Source organism: Hemitrygon akajei, chromosome 6 (genome assembly GCF_048418815.1).
Source record: "Hemitrygon akajei chromosome 6, sHemAka1.3, whole genome shotgun sequence".
Lineage (NCBI taxonomy): Eukaryota > Metazoa > Chordata > Chondrichthyes > Myliobatiformes > Dasyatidae > Hemitrygon > Hemitrygon akajei.
The window spans coordinates 110,791,624-110,818,060 of record NC_133129.1 but is presented as its reverse complement, the minus strand read 5'-3'; positions in this window follow the sequence as shown (position 1 = coordinate 110,818,060).

Sequence of the window (26,437 nt, the reverse complement as noted above, 5' to 3'; positions counted from 1 at the left end):
GGACAGTCTTCCTCAGTCCCAGTGCCATAATCCGGACAGTCTTCCTCAGCAACAAGTACCATAAACCGGACAGTCTTCCTCAGACCCAAGTACCACAAACCGGACTGCCTTCCTCAGACCCAAGTACCATTAAACGGACAGTATTCCTCAGACCCAAGTACCATAAACCGGACAGTCTTCCTCAGAACCAGTACAATAAACCGGACAGTCTTCCTCAGACCCAGTGCCATAAACCGGACAGTTTTCCTCAGACCCAAGTACCATAAACGGGACATTCTTCCTCAGACCCAAGAACCATAAATCGGACAGGCTTCCTCAGCAATAAGTACGAAAAATCGGACAATCTTCCTCAGACCCAGTGCCATAAACCGGACAGTCTTCCTCAGACCCAAGTACCATAAACCGGACATTCTTCCTCAGAACCAGTACCATAAACTGGACAGTCATCCTCAGACCCAGTGCCATAAACCTGACAGTCTTCCACAGACCCAAGTTCCATAAACCAGACAGTCTTCATCAGACACAGTGCCATAATCCGGACAGTCTTCCTCAGACCCAGTGCCATAAACCGGACAGTCTTCCTCAGACCCAAGTACCATAAACCAGACAGTCTTCCTCAGAACCAGTACCATAAACCGGACAGTCATCCTCAGACCCAGTGCCATAAACCTGACTGTCTTCCTCAGACCCAAGTTCCATAAACCAGACAGTCTTCATCAGACCCAGTGCCATAAACCGAACAGTCTTCCTCAGACCCAGTGCCATAAACCGGACAGTCTTCCTCAGACCCAAGTATGATAACCCGGACAGTCTTCCTCAGAACCAGTACCATAAACCGGACAGTCATCCTCAGACCCAGTGCCATAAACCTGACAGTCTTCCTCAGACCCAAGTTCCATAAAGCAGACAGTCTTCATCAGACACAGTGCCATAATCCGGACAGTCTTCCTCAGACCCAGTGCCATAAACTGGACAGTCTTCCTCAGACCCAGTGCCATAAACCGGACAGTCTTCTTCAGCAACATGTACTATAAACCGGACAGTCTTCATCAGACCCAGTGCCATAAACGGGACAGTCTCCTCAGACCCAAGTACCATAAACCGGACAGTCTTCCTCAGCAACAATACCATAAACTGGACAGTCTTCCTCAGACCAAGTGCCATAAACAGGACAGTGTTCCTCATACCCAGAGCCATATACCGGACTGTCTTCATCAGACCCAGTGCCATAAACCGGACTGTCTTCATCAGACCCAGTGCCATAAACCGGACAGTCTTCCTCAGACCCAAGTACCATAAACCGGACAGTCTTCCTCAGAACCAGTACCATAAACCGGACAGTCTTCCTCAGACCCAGTGCCATAATCCGGACAGTCTTCCTCAGACCGAAGTACCATAAACCGGACAGTCTTCCTCAGACCAAGTGCCATAAACCGTACTGTCTTCATCCGACCCAGTGCCATAAACGGGACAGTCTTCCTCAGACCCAAGATCCATAAACCGGACAGTCTTCCTCAGAACCAGTACCATAAACCGGACAGTCTTCCTCAGACCCAGTGCCATAAACCGGACAGTCTTCCTCAGACCGAAGTACCATAAACCGGACAGTCTTCCTCAGACCCAGTGCCTTAAACCGGACAGTCTTCCTCAGACCCAAGTTCCATAAACCAGACAGTCTTCATCAGACACAGTGCCATAATCCGGACAGTCTTCCTCAGTCTCAGTGCCATAAACCGGACAGTCTTCCTCAGACCCAAGTACCATAAACCAGACAGTCTTCCTCATAACCAGTACCATAAACCGGACAGTCATCCTCAGACCCAGTGCCATAAACCTGACTGTCTTCCTCAGACCCAAGTTCCATAAACCAGACAGTCTTCCTCAGAACCAGTGCCATAAACCGGACAGTCTTCCTCAGACCCAAGTACGATAAACCGTACAGTCTTCCTCAGAACCAGTACCATAAACCGGACAGTCATCCTCAGACCCAGTGCCATAAACCTGACAGTCTTCCTCAGACCCAAGTTCCAAAAAGCAGACAGTCTTCATCAGACACAGTGCCATAATCCGGACAGTCTTCCTCAGACCCAGTGCCATAAACCGGACAGTCTTCTTCAGCAACATGTACTATAAACCGGACAGTCTTCATCAGAATAAGTGCCATAAACCGGACAGTCTTCCTCAGACCCAAGTACCATAAACCGGACAGTCTTCCTCAGAACCAGTACCATAAACCGGACAGTCTTCCTCAGACCCAGTGCCATAATCCGGACAGTCTTCCTCAGACCGAAGTACCATAAACCGGACAGACTTCCTCAGACCCAGTGCCATAAACCGGACAGTCTTCCTCAGACCAAGTGCCATAAACCGTACTGTCTTCATCAGACCCAGTGCCATAAACGGGACAGTCTTCCTCAGACCCAAGTACCATAAACCGGACAGTCTTCCTCAGAACCAGTACCATAAACCGGACAGTCTTCCTCAGACCAGTGCCATAATCCGGACAATTTTCCTCAGACCCAAGTAGCATTAAAGGGACAGTCTTCCTCAGACCCAAGAACCATAAATCGGACAGGCTTCCTCAACAAAAAGTACGAAAAACCGGACAGTCTTCCTCAGACCCAGTGCCATAAACCGGACAGTCTTCCTCTGAACCAGTACCATAAACCGGACAGTCATCCTCAGACCCAGTGCCATAAACCGGACAGTCTTCCTCAGACCCAGTGCCATAAACCGGACAGTCTTCCTCAGACCCAGTGCAATGAACCGGACAGTCTTCCTCAGACCCAAGTACCATAAACCGGACAGTCTTCCTCAGAACCACTACCATAAACCGGACAGTCTTCCTCAGACCCAGTGCCATAAACCGGACAGACTTCCTCAGACCCAGTGCCATAAACAGGACAGTCTTTCTCAGACCCAAGTACCAAAAACCGGACAGTCTTCTTCAGCAACATGTACCATAAACCGGACAGTCTTCCTCAGCAACAAGTACCATAAACCGGACAGTCTTACTCAGACCCAGAGCCATAAACCGGACAGTCTTCCTCAGACCGAAGTACCATCAACCGGACAGTCTTCCTCAGACCCAGTGCCTTAAACCGGACAGTCTTCCTCTGAGACAAGTACCATAAACCGGACAATCTTCCACAGACGCAGTGCCATAAACTGGACAGTCTTCCTCAGACCCAAGTACCATAAACGGGACAGTCTTCCTCAGACCCAAGTACCATAAACCGGACAGTCTTTCTCAGTCCCAGTGCCATAAACCGGACAGTCTTCCTCAGCAACAAGTACCATAAACCGGACAGTCTTCCTCAGACCCAAGTACCATAAACCGGACTGTCTTCCTCCGACCCAGTGCCATAAACCGGACAGTCTTCTTCAGCAACATGTACTATAAACAGGACAGTCTTCATCAGACCCAGTGCCATAAACCGGACAGTCTTCCTCAGATCCAGTGCCATAAACCTGACAGTCTTCCTCAGACCCAGTGCCATAAACCGGACAGTCTTCCTCAGACCCAGTGCAATAAACTGGACAGTCTTCATCAGACCCAGTGCCATAAACCGGACAGTCTTCCTCAGACCCAGTGCCATAAACCGGACAGTCTTCCTCAGACCCAGTGCCATAAACCGGACAGTCTTCCTCAGACCCAGTGCCATAAACCTGACAGTCTTCCTCAGACCCAGTGCCATAAACCGGACAGTCTTCCTCAGACCAGGTGCAATAAACTGGACAGTCTTCATCAGACCCAGTGCCATAAACCGGACAGTCTTCTTCAGCAACATGTACCATAAACCGGACAGTATTCCTCAGCAACAAGTACCATAAACCGGACAGTCTTACTCAGACCCAGAGCCATAAACCGGACAGTCTTCCTCAGACGGAAGTACCATAAACCGGACAGTCTTCCTCAGACCCAGTGCCATAAACCGGACAGTCTTCCTCAGCGACAAGTACCATAAACCGGACAATCTTCCACAGACCCAGTGCCATAAACCGTACAGTCTTCCTCAGACCCAAGTACCATAAACGGGACAGTCTTCCTCAGACCCAAGTACCATAAACAGGACAGTCTTCCTCAGTCCCAGTGCCATAATCCGGACAGTCTTCCTCAGCAACAAGTACCATAAACCGGACAGTCTTCCTCAGACCCAAGTACCACAAACCGGACTGCCTTCCTCAGACCCAAGTACCATTAAACGGACAGTATTCCTCAGACCCAAGTACCATAAACCGGACAGTCTTCCTCAGAACCAGTACAATAAACCGGACAGTCTTCCTCAGACCCAGTGCCATAAACCGGACAGTTTTCCTCAGACCCAAGTACCATAAACGGGACATTCTTCCTCAGACCCAAGAACCATAAATCGGACAGGCTTCCTCAGCAACAAGTACGAAAAACCGTACTGGCTTCCTCAGCAATAAGTACGAAAAATCGGACAATCTTCCTCAGACCCAGTGCCATAAACCGGACAGTCTTCCTCAGACCCAAGTACCATAAACCGGACATTCTTCCTCAGAACCAGTACCATAAACTGGACAGTCATCCTCAGACCCAGTGCCATAAACCTGACAGTCTTCCACAGACCCAAGTTCCATAAACCAGACAGTCTTCATCAGACACAGTGCCATAATCCGGACAGTCTTCCTCAGACCCAGTGCCATAAACCGGACAGTCTTCCTCAGACCCAAGTACCATAAACCAGACAGTCTTCCTCAGAACCAGTACCATAAACCGGACAGTCATCCTCAGACCCAGTGCCATAAACCTGACTGTCTTCCTCAGACCCAAGTTCCATAAACCAGACAGTCTTCATCAGACCCAGTGCCATAAACCGAACAGTCTTCCTCAGACCCAGTGCCATAAACCGGACAGTCTTCCTCAGACCCAAGTATGATAACCCGGACAGTCTTCCTCAGAACCAGTACCATAAACCGGACAGTCATCCTCAGACCCAGTGCCATAAACCTGACAGTCTTCCTCAGACCCAAGTTCCATAAAGCAGACAGTCTTCATCAGACACAGTGCCATAATCCGGACAGTCTTCCTCAGACCCAGTGCCATAAACTGGACAGTCTTCCTCAGACCCAGTGCCATAAACCGGACAGTCTTCTTCAGCAACATGTACTATAAACCGGACAGTCTTCATCAGACCCAGTGCCATAAACGGGACAGTCTCCTCAGACCCAAGTACCATAAACCGGACAGTCTTCCTCAGCAACAATACCATAAACTGGACAGTCTTCCTCAGACCAAGTGCCATAAACAGGACAGTGTTCCTCATACCCAGAGCCATATACCGGACTGTCTTCATCAGACCCAGTGCCATAAACCGGACTGTCTTCATCAGACCCAGTGCCATAATCCGGACAGTCTTCCTCAGACCGAAGTACCATAAACCGGACAGTCTTCCTCAGACCCTGTGCCATAAACCGGACAGTCTTCCTCAGACCAAGTGCCATAAACCGTACTGTCTTCATCCGACCCAGTGCCATAAACGGGACAGTCTTCCTCAGACCCAAGATCCATAAACCGGACAGTCTTCCTCAGAACCAGTACCATAAACCGGACAGTCTTCCTCAGACCCAGTGCCATAAACCGGACAGTCTTCCTCAGACCGAAGTACCATAAACCGGACAGTCTTCCTCAGACCCAGTGACTTAAACCGGACAGTCATCCTCAGACCCAGTGCCATAAACCTGACAGTCTTCCTCAGACCCAAGTTCCATAAAGCAGACAGTCTTCATCAGACACAGTGCCATAATCCGGACAGTCTTCCTCAGACCCAGTGCCATAAACTGGACAGTCTTCCTCAGACCCAGTGCCATAAACCGGACAGTCTTCTTCAGCAACATGTACTATAAACCGGACAGTCTTCATCAGACCCAGTGCCATAAACGGGACAGTCTCCTCAGACCCAAGTACCATAAACCGGACAGTCTTCCTCAGCAACAATACCATAAACTGGACAGTCTTCCTCAGACCAAGTGCCATAAACAGGACAGTGTTCCTCATACCCAGAGCCATATACCGGACTGTCTTCATCAGACCCAGTGCCATAAACCGGACTGTCTTCATCAGACCCAGTGCCATAATCCGGACAGTCTTCCTCAGACCGAAGTACCATAAACCGGACAGTCTTCCTCAGACCCAGTGCCATAAACCGGACAGTCTTCCTCAGACCAAGTGCCATAAACCGTACTGTCTTCATCCGACCCAGTGCCATAAACCGGACAGTCTTCCTCAGACCGAAGTACCATAAACCGGACAGTCTTCCTCAGACCCAGTGCCTTAAACCGGACAGTCATCCTCAGACCCAGTGCCATAAACCTGACAGTCTTCCTCAGACCCAAGTTCCATAAAGCAGACAGTCTTCATCAGACACAGTGCCATAATCCGGACAGTCTTCCTCAGACCCAGTGCCATAAACTGGACAGTCTTCCTCAGACCCAGTGCCATAAACCGGACAGTCTTCTTCAGCAACATGTACTATAAACCGGACAGTCTTCATCAGACCCAGTGCCATAAACGGGACAGTCTCCTCAGACCCAAGTACCATAAACCGGACAGTCTTCCTCAGCAACAATACCATAAACTGGACAGTCTTCCTCAGACCAAGTGCCATAAACAGGACAGTGTTCCTCATACCCAGAGCCATATACCGGACTGTCTTCATCAGACCCAGTGCCATAAACCGGACTGTCTTCATCAGACCCAGTGCCATAATCCGGACAGTCTTCCTCAGACCGAAGTACCATAAACCGGACAGTCTTCCTCAGACCCAGTGCCATAAACCGGACAGTCTTCCTCAGACCAAGTGCCATAAACCGTACTGTCTTCATCCGACCCAGTGCCATAAACGGGACAGTCTTCCTCAGACCCAAGATCCATAAACCGGACAGTCTTCCTCAGAACCAGTACCATAAACCGGACAGTCTTCCTCAGACCCAGTGCCATAAACCGGACAGTCTTCCTCAGACCGAAGTACCATAAACCGGACAGTCTTCCTCAGACCCAGTGCCTTAAACCGGACAGTCTTCCTCAGACCCAAGTTCCATAAACCAGACAGTCTTCATCAGACACAGTGCCATAATCCGGACAGTCTTCCTCAGTCTCAGTGCCATAAACCGGACAGTCTTCCTCAGACCCAAGTTCCATAAACCAGACAGTCTTCATCAGACACAGTGCCATAATCCGGACAGTCTTCCTCAGTCTCAGTGCCATAAACCGGACAGTCTTCCTCATAACCAGTACCATAAACCGGACAGTCATCCTCAGACCCAGTGCCATAAACCTGACAGTCTTCCTCAGACCCAAGTTCCATAAAGCAGACAGTCTTCATCAGACACAGTGCCATAATCCGGACAGTCTTCCTCAGACCCAGTGCCATAAACTGGACAGTCTTCCTCAGACCCAGTGCCATAAACCGGACAGTCTTCTTCAGCAACATGTACTATAAACCGGACAGTCTTCATCAGACCCAGTGCCATAAACGGGACAGTCTCCTCAGACCCAAGTACCATAAACCGGACAGTCTTCCTCAGCAACAATACCATAAACTGGACAGTCTTCCTCAGACCAAGTGCCATAAACAGGACAGTGTTCCTCATACCCAGAGCCATATACCGGACTGTCTTCATCAGACCCAGTGCCATAAACCGGACTGTCTTCATCAGACCCAGTGCCATAATCCGGACAGTCTTCCTCAGACCGAAGTACCATAAACCGGACAGTCTTCCTCAGACCCAGTGCCATAAACCGGACAGTCTTCCTCAGACCAAGTGCCATAAACCGTACTGTCTTCATCCGACCCAGTGCCATAAACGGGACAGTCTTCCTCAGACCCAAGATCCATAAACCGGACAGTCTTCCTCAGAACCAGTACCATAAACCGGACAGTCTTCCTCAGACCCAGTGCCATAAACCGGACAGTCTTCCTCAGACCGAAGTACCATAAACCGGACAGTCTTCCTCAGACCCAGTGCCTTAAACCGGACAGTCTTCCTCAGACCCAAGTTCCATAAACCAGACAGTCTTCATCAGACACAGTGCCATAATCCGGACAGTCTTCCTCAGTCTCAGTGCCATAAACCGGACAGTCTTCCTCAGACCCAAGTTCCATAAACCAGACAGTCTTCATCAGACACAGTGCCATAATCCGGACAGTCTTCCTCAGTCTCAGTGCCATAAACCGGACAGTCTTCCTCATAACCAGTACCATAAACCGGACAGTCATCCTCAGACCCAGTGCCATAAACCTGACTGTCTTCCTCAGACCCAAGTTCCATAAAACAGACAGTCTTCATCAGACACAGTGCCATAATCCGTACAGTCTTCCTCAGACCCAGTGCCATAAACCGGACAGTCTTCCTCAGACCCAAGTACCATAAACCGGACAGTCTTCCTCAGAACCAGTACCATAAACCGGACAGTCATCCTGAGACCCAGTGCCATAAACCTGACAGTCTTCCTCAGACCCAAGTTCCATAAACCAGACAGTCTTCATCAGAACCAGTGCCATAAACCGGACAGTCTTCCTCAGACCCAGTGCCATAAACCGGACAGTCTTCCTCAGACCCAAGTACCATAAACCGGACAGTTTTCCTCAGACCCAAGTACCATAAACGGAACAGTCTTCCTCATACCCAAGAACCATAAAACGGACAGGCTTCCTCAGCAACAAGTACGAAAAACCGGACAGTCTTCCTCAGACCCAGTGCCATAAACCAGACAGTCTTCCTCAGACCCAAGTTCCATAAACCAGACAGTCTTCATCAGACCCAGTGCCATAAACCGGACAGTCTTCCTCAGACCCAGTGCCATAAACCGGACAGTCATCCACAGACCCAGTGCCATAAACCTGTCAGTCGTCCTCAGACCCAAGTTCCAGAAACCAGACAGTCTTCATCAGACCCTGTGCCATAAACCGGACAGTCTTCCTCAGACACAAGTACCATAAACCGGACAGTCTTCCTCAGAACCAGTACCATAAAACGGACAGTCATCCTCAGACCCAGTGCCATAAACCTGACAGTCTTCCTCAGACCCAGTGCCATAAACCAGACAGTCTTCCTCAGACCCAGTGCAATCAACTGGACAGTCTTCATCAGACCCAGTGCCATAAACCGGACAGTCTTCCTCAGACCCAGTGCCATAAACCGGACAGTCTTCCTCAGACCCAGTGCAATGAACCGGACAGTCTTCCTCAGACCCAAGTACCATAAACCGGACAGTCTTCCTCAGAACCAGTACCATAAACCGGACGGTCTTCCTCAGACCCAGTGCCTTAAACCGGACAGTCTTCCTCTGAGACAAGTACCATAAACCGGACAATATTCCACAGACGCAGTGCCATAAACCGGACAGTCTTCCTCAGACCCAAGTACCATAAACGGGACAGTCTTCCTCAGACCCAAGTACCATAAACCGGACAGTCTTTCTCAGTCCCAGTGCCATAAACCGGACAGTCTTCCTCAGCAACAAGTACCATAAACCGGACAGTCTTCCTCAGACCCAAGTACCATAAACCGGACTGTCTTCCTCAGACCCAGTGCCATAAACCTGACAGTCTTCTTCATCAACATGTACTATAAACCGGACAGTCTTCATCAGACCCAGTGCCATAAACCGGACAGTCTTCCTCAGACCCAGTGCCATAAACCGGACAGTCTTCCTCAGACCCAGTGCAATAAACTGGACAGTCTTCATCAGACCCAGTGCCATAAACCGGACAGTCTTCCTCAGACCCAGTGCCATAAACCTGACAGTCTTCCTCAGACCCAGTGCCATAAACCGGACAGTCTTCCTCAGACCCAGTGCAATAAACTGGACAGTCTTCATCAGACCCAGTGCCATAAACCGGACAGAATTCCTCAGACCCAGTGCCATAAACCGGACAGTCTTCCTCAGACCCAGTGCCATAAACCGGACAGTCTTCCTCAGACCCAAGTACCATAATCCGGACAGTCTTCCTCAGAACCAGTACCATAAACCGGACAGTCTTCCTCAGACCCAGTGCCATAAACCGGACAGTCTTCTTCAGCAACATGTACTATAAACCGGACAGTCTTCATCAGACCCAGTGCCATAAACGGGACAGTCTCCTCAGACCCAAGTACCATAAACCGGACAGTCTTCCTCAGCAACAATACCATAAACTGGACAGTCTTCCTCAGACCAAGTGCCATAAACAGGACAGTGTTCCTCAGACCCAGTGCCATATACCGGACTGTCTTCATCAGACCCAGTGCCTTAAACCGGACTGTCTTCATCAGACCCAGTGCCATAAACCGGACAGTCTTCCTCAGACCCAAGTACCATAAACCGGACAGTCTTCCTCAGAACCAGTACCATAAACCGGACAGTCTTCCTCAGACCCAGTGCCATAATCCGGACAGTTTTCCTCAGACCCAAGTACCATAAACGGGACAGTCTTCCTCAGACCCAAGAACCATAAATCGGACAGGCTTCCTCAGCAACAAGTACGAAAAACCGTACAGGCTTCCTCAGCAACAAGTACGAAAAACCGGACAGTCTTCGTCAGACCCAGTACCATAAACCTGACAGTCTTCCTCAGACCCAGTGCCATAAACCGGACAGTCTTCCTCAGACCCAGTGCCATAAACCGGACAGTCTTCCTCAGACCGAAGTACCATAAAACGGACAGTCTTCCTCAGACCCAGTGCCATAAACCGGACAGTCTTCCTCAGCGACACGTACCATAAACCAGACAATCTTCCACAGACCCAGTGCCATAACCGGACAGTCTTCCTCAGACCCAAGTACCATAAACGGGACAGTCTTCCTCAGACCCAAGTACCATAAACCGGACAGTCTTCCTCAGTCCCAGTGCCATAAACCGGACAGTCTTCTTCAGCAACAAGTACCATAAACCGGACACTCTTCCTCAGACCCAAGTACCATAAACCGGACTGTCTTCCTCAGACCCAGTGCCATAAACCGGACAGTCTTCTTCAGACCCAAGTACCATAAACCGGACAGTCTTCATCAGAGCCAGTGCCATAAACGGGACACTCTCCTCAGACCGAAGTACCATAAACCGGACAGTCTTCCTCAGACCCAGTGCCATAAACTTCACAGTCTTCCTCAGACCAAGTAGCATAAACAGGACAGTGTTCCTCAGACCCAGTGCCATAAACCGGACTGTCTTCATCAGACCCAGTGCCATAAACCGGACAGTCTTCCTCAGACCCAGTGCCATAATCTGGACAGTTTTCCTCAGACCCAAGTACCATAAACCGGACAGTCTTCCTCATATCAAGTGCCATAAACCGGACTGTCTTCATCAGACCCAGTGCCATAAACCGGACAGTCTTCCTCAGACCCAAGTACCATAAACCGGACAGTCTTCCTCAGAATCAGTACCATAAACCGGACAGTCTTCCTCAGACCCAGTGCCATAAACCGGACAGTTTTCCTCAGACCCAAGTACCATAAACGGGACAGTCTTCGTCAGACCCAAGAAACATAAATCGGACAGGCTTCCTCAGCAACAAGTACGAAAAACCGTACAGGCTTCCTCAGCAACAAGTACGAAAAAACGGACAGTCTTCCTCAGACCCAGTGCCATAAACCGGACAGTCTTCCTCAGACCAAAGTACCATAAACCGGACAGTCTTCCTCAGAACCAGTACCATAAACCGGACAGTCATCCTCAGACCCAGTGCCATAAACCTGACAGTCTTCCTCAGACCCAAGTTCCATAAAACAGACAGTCTTCATCAGACACAGTGCCATAATCCGTACAGTCTTCCTCAGACCCAGTGCCATAAACCGGACAGTCTTCCTCAGACCCAAGTACCATAAACCGGACAGTCTTCCTCAGAACCAGTACCATAAACCGGACAGTCATCCTGAGACCCAGTGCCATAAACCTGACAGTCTTCCTCAGACCCAAGTTCCATAAACCAGACAGTCTTCATCAGAACCAGTGCCATAAACCGGACAGTCTTCCTCAGACCCAGTGCCATAAACCGGACAGTCTTCCTCAGACCCAAGTACCATAAACCGGACAGTTTTCCTCAGACCCAAGTACCATAAACGGAACAGTCTTCCTCATACCCAAGAACCATAAAACGGACAGGCTTCCTCAGCAACAAGTACGAAAAACCGGACAGTCTTCCTCAGACCCAGTGCCATAAACCAGACAGTCTTCCTCAGACCCAAGTTCCATAAACCAGACAGTCTTCATCAGACCCAGTGCCATAAACCGGACAGTCTTCCTCAGACCCAGTGCCATAAACCGGACAGTCATCCACAGACCCAGTGCCATAAACCTGTCAGTCGTCCTCAGACCCAAGTTCCAGAAACCAGACAGTCTTCATCAGACCCTGTGCCATAAACCGGACAGTCTTCCTCAGACACAAGTACCATAAACCGGACAGTCTTCCTCAGAACCAGTACCATAAAACGGACAGTCATCCTCAGACCCAGTGCCATAAACCTGACAGTCTTCCTCAGACCCAGTGCCATAAACCAGACAGTCTTCCTCAGACCCAGTGCAATCAACTGGACAGTCTTCATCAGACCCAGTGCCATAAACCGGACAGTCTTCCTCAGACCCAGTGCCATAAACCGGACAGTCTTCCTCAGACCCAGTGCAATGAACCGGACAGTCTTCCTCAGACCCAAGTACCATAAACCGGACAGTCTTCCTCAGAACCAGTACCATAAACCGGACGGTCTTCCTCAGACCCAGTGCCTTAAACCGGACAGTCTTCCTCTGAGACAAGTACCATAAACCGGACAATATTCCACAGACGCAGTGCCATAAACCGGACAGTCTTCCTCAGACCCAAGTACCATAAACGGGACAGTCTTCCTCAGACCCAAGTACCATAAACCGGACAGTCTTTCTCAGTCCCAGTGCCATAAACCGGACAGTCTTCCTCAGCAACAAGTACCATAAACCGGACAGTCTTCCTCAGACCCAAGTACCATAAACCGGACTGTCTTCCTCAGACCCAGTGCCATAAACCTGACAGTCTTCTTCATCAACATGTACTATAAACCGGACAGTCTTCATCAGACCCAGTGCCATAAACCGGACAGTCTTCCTCAGACCCAGTGCCATAAACCGGACAGTCTTCCTCAGACCCAGTGCAATAAACTGGACAGTCTTCATCAGACCCAGTGCCATAAACCGGACAGTCTTCCTCAGACCCAGTGCCATAAACCTGACAGTCTTCCTCAGACCCAATGCCATAAACCGGACAGTCTTCCTCAGACCCAGTGCAATAAACTGGACAGTCTTCATCAGACCCAGTGCCATAAACCGGACAGTCTTCTTCAGCAACATGTACCATAAACCGAACAGTATTCCTCAGCAACGTGCCATAAACCGGACAGTCTTACTCAGACCCAGAGCCATAAACCGGACAGTCTTCCTCAGACCGAAGTACCATAAACCGGACAGTCTTCCTCAGACCCAGTGCCATAAACCGGACAGTCTTCCTCAGCGACAAGTACCATAAACCGGACAATCTTCCACAGACCCAGTGCCATAAACCGTACAGTCTTCCTCAGACCCAAGTACCATAAACGGGACAGTCTTCCTCAGAACCAGTACCATAAACCGGACAGTCATCCTCAGACCCAGTGCCATAAACCTGACAGTCTTCCTCAGACCCAAGTTCCATAAAGCAGACAGTCTTCATCAGACACAGTGCCATAATCCGTACAGTCTTCCTCAGACCCAGTGCCATAAACCGGACAGTCTTCCTCAGACCCAAGTACCATAAACCGGACAGCCTTCCTCAGCAACAAGTACCATAAACCGGACAGTCTTCCTCAGCAACAAGTACCATAAACCGGACAGTCTTCATCAGACCCAGTGCCATAAACCGGACAGACTTCCTCAGACCCAGTGCCATAAACCGGACAGTCTTCCTCAGACCCTGTGCCATAAACCGGACAGTCTTCATCAGACACAGTGCCATAATCCGGACAGTCTTCCTCAGACCCAGTGCCATAAACTGGACAGTCTTCCTCAGACCCAGTGCCATAAACCGGACAGTCTTCTTCAGCAACATGTACTATAAACCGGACAGTCTTCATCAGACCCAGTGCCATAAACGGGACAGTCTCCTCAGACCCAAATACCATAAACCGGACAGTCTTCCTCAGAACCAGTACCATAAACCGGACAGTCATCCTCAGCAACATGTACTATAAACCGGACAGTCTTCCTCAGACCCAGTACCATAAACCGGACAGTCATCCTCAGACCCAGTGCCATTAACCTGACAGTCTTCCTCAGACCCAAGTTCCATAATCCAGACAGTCTTCATCAGACCCAGTGCCATAAACCGGACAGTCTTCCTCAGACCCAGTGCCATAAACCGGACAGTCTTCCTCAGACCCAAGTACCATAAACCGGACAGTCTTCCTCAGAACCAGTACCATAAACCGGACAGTCTTCCTCAGACCCAGTGCCATAAACCGGACAGTCTTCCTCAGACCCAGTGCCATAAACTGGACAGTCTTCATCGGACCCAGTGCCATAAACCGGACAGTCTTCTTCAGCAACATTTACTCTAAACCGGACAGTCTTCATCAGACCCAGTGCCATAAACGGGACAGTCTCCTCAGACCCATGTACCATATAAACCGGACAGTCTTCCTCAGACCCAAGTACCATAAACGGGACAGTCTTCCTCAGACCCAAGTACCATAAACCAGACAGTCTTCCTCAGTCCCAGTGGCATAAACCGGACAGTCTTCCTCAGACCCAGTGCCATAAACCGGACAGTCTTCCTCAGACCCAGTGCCATAAACCTGACAGTCTTCCTCAGACCCAGTGCCATAAACCGGACAGTCTTCCTCAGACCCAGTGCAATAAACTGGACAGTCTTCATCAGACCCAGTGCCATAAACCGGACAGTCTTCTTCATCAACATGTACCATAAACCGGACAGTATTCCTCAGCAACGTACCATAAACCGGACAGTCTTACTCAGACCCAGAGCCATAAACCGGACAGTCTTCCTCAGACCGAAGTACCATAAACCGGACAGTCTTCCTCAGACCCAGTGCCATAAACCGGACAGTCTTCCTCAGCGACAAGTACCATAAACCGGACAATGTTCCATAGACCCAGTGCCATAAACCGTACAGTCTTCCTCAGACACAAGTACCATAAACGGGACAGTCTTCCTCAGAACCAGTACCATAAACCGGACAGTCTTCCTCAGACCCAGTGCCATAATCGGGACAGTTTTCCTCAGACCAAGTGCCATAAACCGGACTGTCTTCATCAGACACAGTGCCATAAACCGGACAGTCTTCCTCAGACCCAAGTACCATATCCCGGACAGTCTTCCTCAGACCCAGTGCCATAAACCGGACAGTCTTCCTCAGACCCAGTGCCATTATCCGGACAGTCTTCCTCAGACCCAAGTACCATAAACCGGACAGTCTTCCTCAGACCCAGTGCCATAAACCGGACAGTCTTCTTCAGCAACATGTACTATAAACCGGACAGTCTTCATCAGACCCAGTGCCATAAACGGGACAGTCTCCTCAGACCCAAGTACCATAAACCGGACAGTCTTCCTCAGCAACAATACCATAAACCGGACAGTCTTCCTCAGACCCAGTGCCATAATCGGGACAGTTTTCCTCAGACCCAAGTACCATAAACCGGACAGTCTACCTCAGACCAAGTGCCATAAACCGGACTGTCTTCATCAGACCCAGTGCCATAAACCGGACAGTCTTCCTCAGACCCAGTGCCATAAACCGGACAGAATTCCTCAGACCCAGTGCCATAAACCGGACAGTCTTCCTCAGACCCAGTGCCATAAACCGGACAGTCTTCCTCAGACCCAAGTACCATAATCCGGACAGTCTTCCTCAGAACCAGTACCATAAACCGGACAGTCTTCCTCAGACCCAGTGCCATAAACCGGACAGTCTTCTTCAGCAACATGTACTATAAACCGGACAGTCTTCATCAGACCCAGTGCCATAAACGGGACAGTCTCCTCAGACCCAAGTACCATAAACCGGACAGTCTTCCTCAGCAACAATACCATAAACTGGACAGTCTTCCTCAGACCAAGTGCCATAAACAGGACAGTGTTCCTCAGACCCAGTGCCATATACCGGACTGTCTTCATCAGACCCAGTGCCTTAAACCGGACTGTCTTCATCAGACCCAGTGCCATAAACCGGACAGTCTTCCTCAGACCCAAGTACCATAAACCGGACAGTCTTCCTCAGAACCAGTACCATAAACCGGACAGTCTTCCTCAGACCCAGTGCCATAATCCGGACAGTTTTCCTCAGACCCAAGTACCATAAACGGGACAGTCTTCCTCAGACCCAAGAACCATAAATCGGACAGGCTTCCTCAGCAACAAGTACGAAAAACCGTACAGGCTTCCTCAGCAACAAGTACGAAAAACCGGACAGTCTTCGTCAGACCCAGTGCCATAAACCTGACAGTCTTCCTCAGACCCAGTGCCATAAACCGGACAGTCTTCCTCAGACCCAGTGCCATAAACCGGACAGTCTTCCTCAGACCGAAGTACCATAAAACGGACAGTCTTCCTCAGACCCAGTGCCATAAACCGGACAGTCTTCCTCAGCGACACGTACCATAAACCAGACAATCTTCCACAGACCCAGTGCCATAACCGGACAGTCTTCCTCAGACCCAAGTACCATAAACGGGACAGTCTTCCTCAGACCCAAGTACCATAAACCGGACAGTCTTCCTCAGTCCCAGTGCCATAAACCGGACAGTCTTCTTCAGCAACAAGTACCATAAACCGGACACTCTTCCTCAGACCCAAGTACCATAAAGCGGACTGTCTTCCTCAGACCCAGTGCCATAAACCGGACAGTCTTCTTCAGACCCAAGTACCATAAACCGGACAGTCTTCATCAGAGCCAGTGCCATAAACGGGACACTCTCCTCAGACCGAAGTACCATAAACCGGACAGTCTTCCTCAGACCCAGTGCCATAAACTTCACAGTCTTCCTCAGACCAAGTAGCATAAACAGGACAGTGTTCCTCAGACCCAGTGCCATAAACCGGACTGTCTTCATCAGACCCAGTGCCATAAACCGGACAGTCTTCCTCAGACCCAGTGCCATAATCTGGACAGTTTTCCTCAGACCCAAGTACCATAAACCGGACAGTCTTCCTCATATCAAGTGCCATAAACCGGACTGTCTTCATCAGACCCAGTGCCATAAACCGGACAGTCTTCCTCAGACCCAAGTACCATAAACCGGACAGTCTTCCTCAGAATCAGTACCATAAACCGAACAGTCTTCCTCAGACCCAGTGCCATAAACCGGACAGTTTTCCTCAGACCCAAGTACCATAAACGGGACAGTCTTCGTCAGACCCAAGAAACATAAATCGGACAGGCTTCCTCAGCAACAAGTACGAAAAACCGTACAGGCTTCCTCAGCAACAAGTACGAAAAACCGGACAGTCTTCCTCAGACCCAGTGCCATAAACCGGACAGTCTTCCTCAGACCAAAGTACCATAAACCGGACAGTCTTCCTCAGAACCAGTACCATAAACCGGACAGTCATCCTCAGACCCAGTGCCATAAACCTGACAGTCTTCCTCAGACCCAAGTTCCATAAAACAGACAGTCTTCATCAGACACAGTGCCATAATCCGTACAGTCTTCCTCAGACCCAGTGCCATAAACCGGACAGTCTTCCTCAGACCCAAGTACCATAAACCGGACAGTCTTCCTCAGAACCAGTACCATAAACCGGACAGTCATCCTGAGACCCAGTGCCATAAACCTGACAGTCTTCCTCAGACCCAAGTTCCGTAAACCAGACAGTCTTCATCAGAACCAGTGCCATAAACCGGACAGTCTTCCTCAGACCCAGTGCCATAAACCGGACAGTCTTCCTCAGACCCAAGTACCATAAACCGGACAGTTTTCCTCAGACCCAAGTACCATAAACGGAACAGTCTTCCTCATACCCAAGAACCATAAAACGGACAGGCTTCCTCAGCAACAAGTACGAAAAACCGGACAGTCTTCCTCAGACCCAGTGCCATAAACCAGACAGTCTTCCTCAGACCCAAGTTCCATAAACCAGACAGTCTTCATCAGACCCAGTGCCATAAACCGGACAGTCTTCCTCAGACCCAGTGCCATAAACCGGACAGTCATCCACAGACCCAGTGCCATAAACCTGTCAGTCGTCCTCAGACCCAAGTTCCAGAAACCAGACAGTCTTCATCAGACCCAGTGCCATAAACCGGACAGTCTTCCTCAGACACAAGTACCATAAACCGGACAGTCTTCCTCAGAACCAGTACCATAGAACGGACAGTCATCCTCAGACCCAGTGCCATAAACCTGACAGTCTTCCTCAGACCCAGTGCCATAAACCAGACAGTCTTCCTCAGACCCAGTGCAATCAACTGGACAGTCTTCATCAGACCCAGTGCCATAAACCGGACAGTCTTCCTCAGACCCAGTGCCATAAACCGGACAGTCTTCCTCAGACCCAGTGCAATGAACCGGACAGTCTTCCTCAGACCCAAGTACCATAAACCGGACAGTCTTCCTCAGAACCAGTACCATAAACCGGACGGTCTTCCTCAGACCCAGTGCCTTAAACCGGACAGTCTTCCTCTGAGACAAGTACCATAAACCGGACAATATTCCACAGACGCAGTGCCATAAACCGGACAGTCTTCCTCAGACCCAAGTACCATAAACGGGACAGTCTTCCTCAGACCCAAGTACCATAAACCGGACAGTCTTTCTCAGTCCCAGTGCCATAAACCGGACAGTCTTCCTCAGCAACAAGTACCATAAACCGGACAGTCTTCCTCAGACCCAAGTACCATAAACCGGACTGTCTTCCTCAGACCCAGTGCCATAAACCTGACAGTCTTCTTCATCAACATCTACTATAAACCGGACAGTCTTCATCAGACCCAGTGCCATAAACCGGACAGTCTTCCTCAGACCCAGTGCCATAAACCGGACAGTCTTCCTCAGACCCAGTGCAATAAACTGGACAGTCTTCATCAGACCCAGTGCCATAAACCGGACAGTCTTCTTCAGCAACATGTACCATAAACCGAACAGTATTCCTCAGCAACAAGTACCATAAACCGGACAGTCTTACTCAGACCCAGAGCCATAAACCGGACAGTCTTCCTCAGACCGAAGTACCATAAACCGGACAGTCTTCCTCAGACCCAGTGCCATAAACCGGACAGTCTTCCTCAGCGACAAGTACCATAAACCGGACAATCTTCCACAGACCCAGTGCCATAAACCGTACAGTCTTCCTCAGACCCAAGTACCATAAACGGGACAGTCTTCCTCAGATCCAGTACCATAAACCGGACAGTCATCCTCAGACCCAGTGCCATAAACCTGACAGTCTTCCTCAGACCCAAGTTCCATAAAGCAGACAGTCTTCCTCAGACCCAGTGCCATAAACCGGACAGTCTTCCTCAGACCCAAGTACCATAAACCGGACAGCCTTCCTCAGCAACAAGTACCATAAACCGGACAGTCTTCCTCAGCAACAAGTACCATAAACCGGACAGTCTTCATCAGACCCAGTGCCATAAACCGGACAGACTTCCTCAGACCCAGTGCCATAAACCGGACAGTCTTCCTCAGACCCTGTGCCATAAACCGGACAGTCTTCATCAGACACAGTGCCATAATCCGGACAGTCTTCCTCAGACCCAGTGCCATAAACTGGACAGTCTTCCTCAGACCCAGTGCCATAAACCGGACAGTCTTCTTCAGCAACATGTACTATAAACCGGACAGTCTTCATCAGACCCAGTGCCATAAACGGGACAGTCTCCTCAGACCCAAATACCATAAACCGGACAGTCTTCCTCAGAACCAGTACCATAAACCGGACAGTCTTCCTCAGCAACATGTACTATAAACTGGACAGTCTTCATCAGACCTAGTGCCATAAACGGAACAGTCTCCTCAGACCCAAGTACCATAACCCGGACAGTCTTCCTCAGAACCAGTACCATAAACCGGACAGTCATCCTCAGACCCAGTGCCATTAACCTGACAGTCTTCCTCAGACCCAAGTTCCATAATCCAGACAGTCTTCATCAGACCCAGTGCCATAAACCGGACAGTCTTCCTCAGACCCAGTGCCATAAACCGGACAGTCTTCCTCAGACCCAAGTACCATAAACCGGACAGTCTTCCTCAGAACCAGTACCATAAACCGGACAGTCTTCCTCAGACCCAGTGCCATAAACCGGACAGTCTTCCTCAGACCCAGTGCCATAAACTGGACAGTCTTCATCGGACCCAGTGCCATAAACCGGACAGTCTTCTTCAGCAACATTTACTCTAAACCGGACAGTCTTCATCAGACCCAGTGCCATAAACGGGACAGTCTCCTCAGACCCATGTACCATATAAACCGGACAGTCTTCCTCAGACCCAAGTACCATAAACGGGACAGTCTTCCTCAGACCCAAGTACCATAAACCAGACAGTCTTCCTCAGTCCCAGTGGCATAACCGGACAGCCTTCCTCAGCAACAAGTACCATAAACCGGACAGTCTTCCTCAGCAACAAGTACCATAAACCGGACAGTCTTCATCAGACCCAGAGCCATACACCGGACAGTCTTCCTCAGCAACAAGTACCATAAACCAGACAGTCTTCCTCAGACCCAGTGCCATAAACCGGACAGACTTCCTCAGACCCAGTGCCATAAACCGGACAGTCTTCCTCAGACCCAGTGCCATAAATCGGACAGTCTTCATCAGACACAGTGCCATAATCCGGACAGTCTTCCTCAGACCCAGTGCCGTAAACTGGACAGTCTTCCTCAGACCCAGTGCCATAAACTGGTCAGTCTTCCTCAGACCCAAGTACCATAAACCGGACAGTCTTCCTCAGAACCAGTGCCATAAACAGGACAGTGTTCCTCAGACCCAGTGCCATAAACCGGACTGTCTTCATCAGACCCAGTGCCATAAACCGGACTGTCTTCATCAGACCCAGTGCCATAAACCGTACAGTCTTCCTCAGACCCAAGTACCATAAACCGGACAGTCTTCCTCAGAACCAGTACCATAAACCGGACAGTCTTCCTCAGACCCAGTGCCATAATCCAGACAGTTTTCCTCAGACCCAAGTACCATAAAAGGGACAGTCTTCCTCAGACCCAAGAACCATAAATCGGACAGGCTTCCTCAGCAACATGTACGAAAAACCGGACAGGCTTCCTCAGCAACAAGTACGAAAAACCGGACAGTCTTCCTCAGACCCAGTGCCATAAACCGGACAGTCCTCCTCAGACCCAAGTACCATAAACCGGACAGTCTTCCTCAGAACCAGTACCATAAACCGGACAGTCATCCTCAGACCCAGTGCCATAAACCTGACAGTCTTCCTCAGACCCAAGTTCCATAAACCGGACAGTCTTCATCAGACCCAGTGCCATAAACTGGACAGTCTTCCTCAGACCCAGTGCCATAAACCGGACAGTCTTCCTCAGACCCAGTGCCATAAACCGGACAGTCTTCCTCAGACCCAAGTACCATAAACCGGACAGTCTTCCTCAGAACCAGTACCATAAACCGGACAGTCATCCTCAGACCCAGTGCCATGAACCTGACAGTCTTCCTCAGACCCAAGTTCCATAAACCAGACAGTCTTCATCAGACCCAGTGCCATAAACCGGACAGTCTTCCTCAGACCCAGTGCCATAAACCGGACAGTCTTCCTCAGACCCAAGTACCATAAACCAGACAGTCTTCCTCAGAACCAGTACCATAAACCGGACAGTCTTCCTCAGACCCAGTGCCATAAACCAGACAGTCTTCCTCAGACCCAGTACCGTAAAGTGGACAGTCTTCATCAGACCCAGTGCCATAAACCGGACAGCCTTCTTCAGCAACATGTACTATAAACCGGACAGTCTTAATCAGACCCAGTGCCATAAACGGGACAGTCTCCTCAGTCCCAAGTACCATATAAAGCGGACAGTCTTCCTCAGACCCAAGTACCATAAACGGGACAGTCTTCCTCAGACCCAAGTACCATAAACCGGACAGTCTTCCTCAATCCCAGTGGCATAAACCGGACAGTCTTCCTCAGCAACAAGTACCATAAACCAGACAGTCTTCCTCAGCAACAAGTACCATAAACCGGACAGTCTTCATCAGACCCAGTGCCATAAACTGGACAGTCTTCCTCAGCAACAAGTACCATAAACCAGACAGTCTTCCTCAGACCCAGTGCCATAAACCGCACAGACTTCCTCAGACCCAGTGCCATAAACCGGACAGTCTTCCTCAGACCCTGTGCCATAAACCGGACAGTCTTCCTCAGACCCAATTACCAAAAACCGAACAGTCTTCCTCAGACCCAGTGCCATAAACTGGACAGTCTTCATCAGATCCAGTGCCATAAACCGGACAGTCTTCCTCAGCAACAAGTACCATAAACCGGACAGTCTTCCTCAGCAACAAGTCCCATAAACCGGACAGTCTTCATCAGATGCAGTGCCATAAACCGGACAGTCTTCATCAGACCCAGTGCCATAAACCGGACAGTCTTCATCAGACCCAGTGCCAAAAACCAGACAGTCTTCAGCAGACCCAGTGCCATAAACCGGACAGTCTTCCTCAGCAACAAGTACCGTAACCCGGGCTGTCTTCCTCCGACACAAGTACCGTAACCCGTACAGTCTTCATCAGACCCAGTGCCATAACACCGGACAGTCTTCCTCAGCAACATGTACCGTAACCCGGGCTGTCTTCCTCCGATACAAGTACCGTAACCCGGGCTGTCTTCCTCCAACACAAGTACCGTAACCCGGACTGTCTTTCTCCGACGACAAGTACCGTAAACTGGACTGCCTGCCTCCGACATAAATACCATAAACCAGATTGTCTTCCTCAGAAACAAGTACCGTCAACCAGACTGTATTGCTTGGACACAAGTTCCATAAACCAAACTATCTACCTCAGGCACAGGTACCGTAAACTAGAACTTCTTCCTCAGACATAAGTACTGTAAACCGGTCAGTCTTCCACAGACACAAGTACTGTAAACTGGACTATCTTCCACAGATACAAGTACCTCAAAGGGGACTGTTTTCCTCAGACACAAGTACTGTAAACCGGTCAGACTTCCACTGACACAAATACTGTAAACCGTACTGTCTTACTCAGACACAAGTACCGTAAGTTAGACCGTCTTCTTCAGACACATGTACCGTAAACCAGACCATCTTCCTCAGACACAAGTACAGTAATAGGGACTGTCTTCCTCAGACACGAATACCATAAACTGCACTGTCTTCCTCAGACACAGGTACTGTGAACTGGACTGTCTACCACAGACACTAGTACCATAAACCTCACTGTCTTACTCAGACACAAGCACCGTAAACCTCACTGTCTTCCTCAGACACAAGTACTGTAAGCCAACTGTCATCCTCAGACACAAGTACCGTAAAGAGGACTCTCTTCCTACAGACAAGTACCATAAATCCCACTCTCTTCCTCAGACACCAGTAGCGAAAACAGGACTGTCCATCTCAGACACAAGTACAGTAAACCAAACTGTCATCCTCAGACACAAGTACCTTAAACCCCACTTTCTTCCTCAGACACAGGTATCGTAAATTGGACTGTCTTCCTCAGACACAAATACCGTAAACCAGACTGGTCTTCCTCAGACACTAGTACCGTAAACCAGACTGGTCTTCCTCAGACACAAGTTGCATAAACCAGACTATCTTCCTCGGACACAAAAACCATAAACCGGACTGTCTTTCTCTGAGGAAGGCAGTGGGGTTTACAGTCAAAATGTTGCAATCCGTATCTGTAAGTGTGTGACTGTTAAGGCCAAAGGATAGTATGGATAGATTTGCAGTGTTCCTTCAGCTTTATGCGTGTTACACTGTACTTCCAACATCTGCGGAATCTTTGGTGTTTAGAAGTGAAGCTGTACCTGTCATGACTGCCGACAGTGTGTGCTGAGGGCTCTGAGGACATGTTCAAAAAATCAGGGTTGAAATGTGTACGGGGCAAATGAAGTTTGGGCAGGAGGTTCACATTCATTATCCTTTTAGTGCTGGGACTGAGTTATTCCCAGCGTAAACCTTCCTGGCAACTTGTTTCCCAGTTTCCACTGTCCCTTCATCTCTGTCTAGGATGGCTTCCTGTCCATTGAAAACACAGAGATGTGGTCCTGACATTAATTTTTTCCACAATTCAGTTCCGGCCATCTCATTATAGGAAGGATATGGAAGCTTTGGAGAGTGTGCAGAAGAGAATCACCGGAATGCTACCTGGATTAGAGAGGAAAGGTTGAGTGTGTCAGGGCTTTTCTCTTTGGAGCAAAAGAGGATGAGAGGTGACTTATTAGAGTGTTTAAAATGATAAGAGACATACACTCAGTGGCCACTTTATTAGGTACACCTGTACAAATGCTCATTAATGCAAATATCTAATCAGCCAATCATGTGGCAGCAACTCAATGTTTAAAAGCATGCAGACACGGTCAAGATGTTCAGTTGTTGTTCCAACCAATCATCCTGAAGGGGAAGAAATGTGATCTAAGTAACCTTGACAGTAGAATGGTTGTTGGTGCCAGATGGGGTGGTTTGAGTACCTCATAAACTGCTAATCTGCTGGGGTTTAAACACACAACAGTATCTCAAGTTTACAGAGGATAATGTGAGAAAAAATCCATTGAGGAGCAATTTATTGGGTGAAAACGCCTGATTAATGAGGGAGGTCAGAAGAGAATGTCCAGACTGGTTCAAGCTGACAGGAAGGTAATAGTAACTCAGGTAACCATGCGTTACAACATTTCTAAATTCACAACATGTCAAAGATTGAAGTGGATGGCTGCAGCAGCAGGAGACCACAAACATACACTCAGTGGTCACTTTATTAAATAGAGAAGGTACCTAATAAAGTAGCTACTGAGTGTACAGATAGAGATGAGTGCCAGCTCCTTTCCCAGGGCTAATATCAGAGGGAATCCTTTAATAGTGATGGAGGAAAGTTTAGGTTTTTTTATATAAAACACAGAGAGCGGTAGATGCCTGGAACACACTGCCGGGAGAGGTGGTAGAGGCTGATACAGAAGGGACATGTGGGTGAAAGAAAATGGAGGGCTATGGGCTGTTTGGTAAGTAAGGTTTAGACTGATGATTGTGTAAGTAAACAGGTTGGCATAACATTGTGGGCTGAAGGGCCTCTACTGTACTGTACTATGTTTTAATGATTCCTGGGGCTGTGTTTCTGTTTCTGGTGAGACATTGTTTTCTAAGCTGCTATGCCTGCAGTGAACAGCTGCCCTGCGGGAGACTCAGTCTGCCCAGGTGTGTACAGCTGATGAAATGAATTCACTCATTACTGTCTGATGGGTGCTTCTTAAAACATTCAAATCATACACACACTGCACCAGAACAAACAGGTATAGACTACCATAGAACCATAGAACACTACAGCACAGTACAGGCCCTTCAGCCCTCCATGTTGTGCTGACCCATATAATCCTTTTTAAAAAGTACTAAACCCACACTACCCCATAACCCTCCATTTTTCTTTCATCCACGTGCCTGTCCAAGAGGCTCTTAAATAGCCCTAATGTTCTAGCCTCCATCACCATCCCTGGCAAGTCATTCCAGGCACTCACAACCCTCTGTGTAAAAAACTTACCCCTGATGTCTCCCCTAAATTTCCCTCCCTTAATTTTGTACATATGCCTATTGGTGCCCTGGGAAACAGGTACTAACTATCCACCGTATCTAGGCCTCTCATAATCTTGTAGACCTCTATCAAGTCCCCTCTCATTCTTCTACGCTCCAAAGAGAAAAGTCCCAGCTCTTCTAACCTTGCTTCATATGACTTGTTCTCCAAACCAGACAACATCCTGGTAAATCTCCTCTGCCCCCTCTCCATACCTTCCACATCCTTCCTATAATGAGGTGACCAGAATTGAACACAATACTCTAAGTGCGGTCTCACCAGAGATTTGTAGAGTTGCAACATGACCTCTCTACTCTTAAACTCAATCCCCCTGTTAATGAAGGCTAGCATCCCATAAGCCTTCTTAACTACCCTATCAACCTGTGCAGCGACCTTGAGGGATGTGTGGATTTGCAACCCAAGGTCCCTTTGTTCATCCACACTCTTAAGTAACTGACCATTAATCTTGTACTCAGTCTTCTGGTTTGTCCTTCCAAAATGCATCACCACACACTTGTCCAGATTGAACTCCATCTGCCATTTTTCTGCCCAACTCTGCAGCCTGTCTATATCCTCTTGTAACCTTCAACAACCTGCAGCTCCATCCACAACTCCTCCAATCTTCGTGTCATCCGCAAACTTACTCACTCATCCTTCCACCTCTGCATCCAGGTCATTTATAAAAATCACAAATAG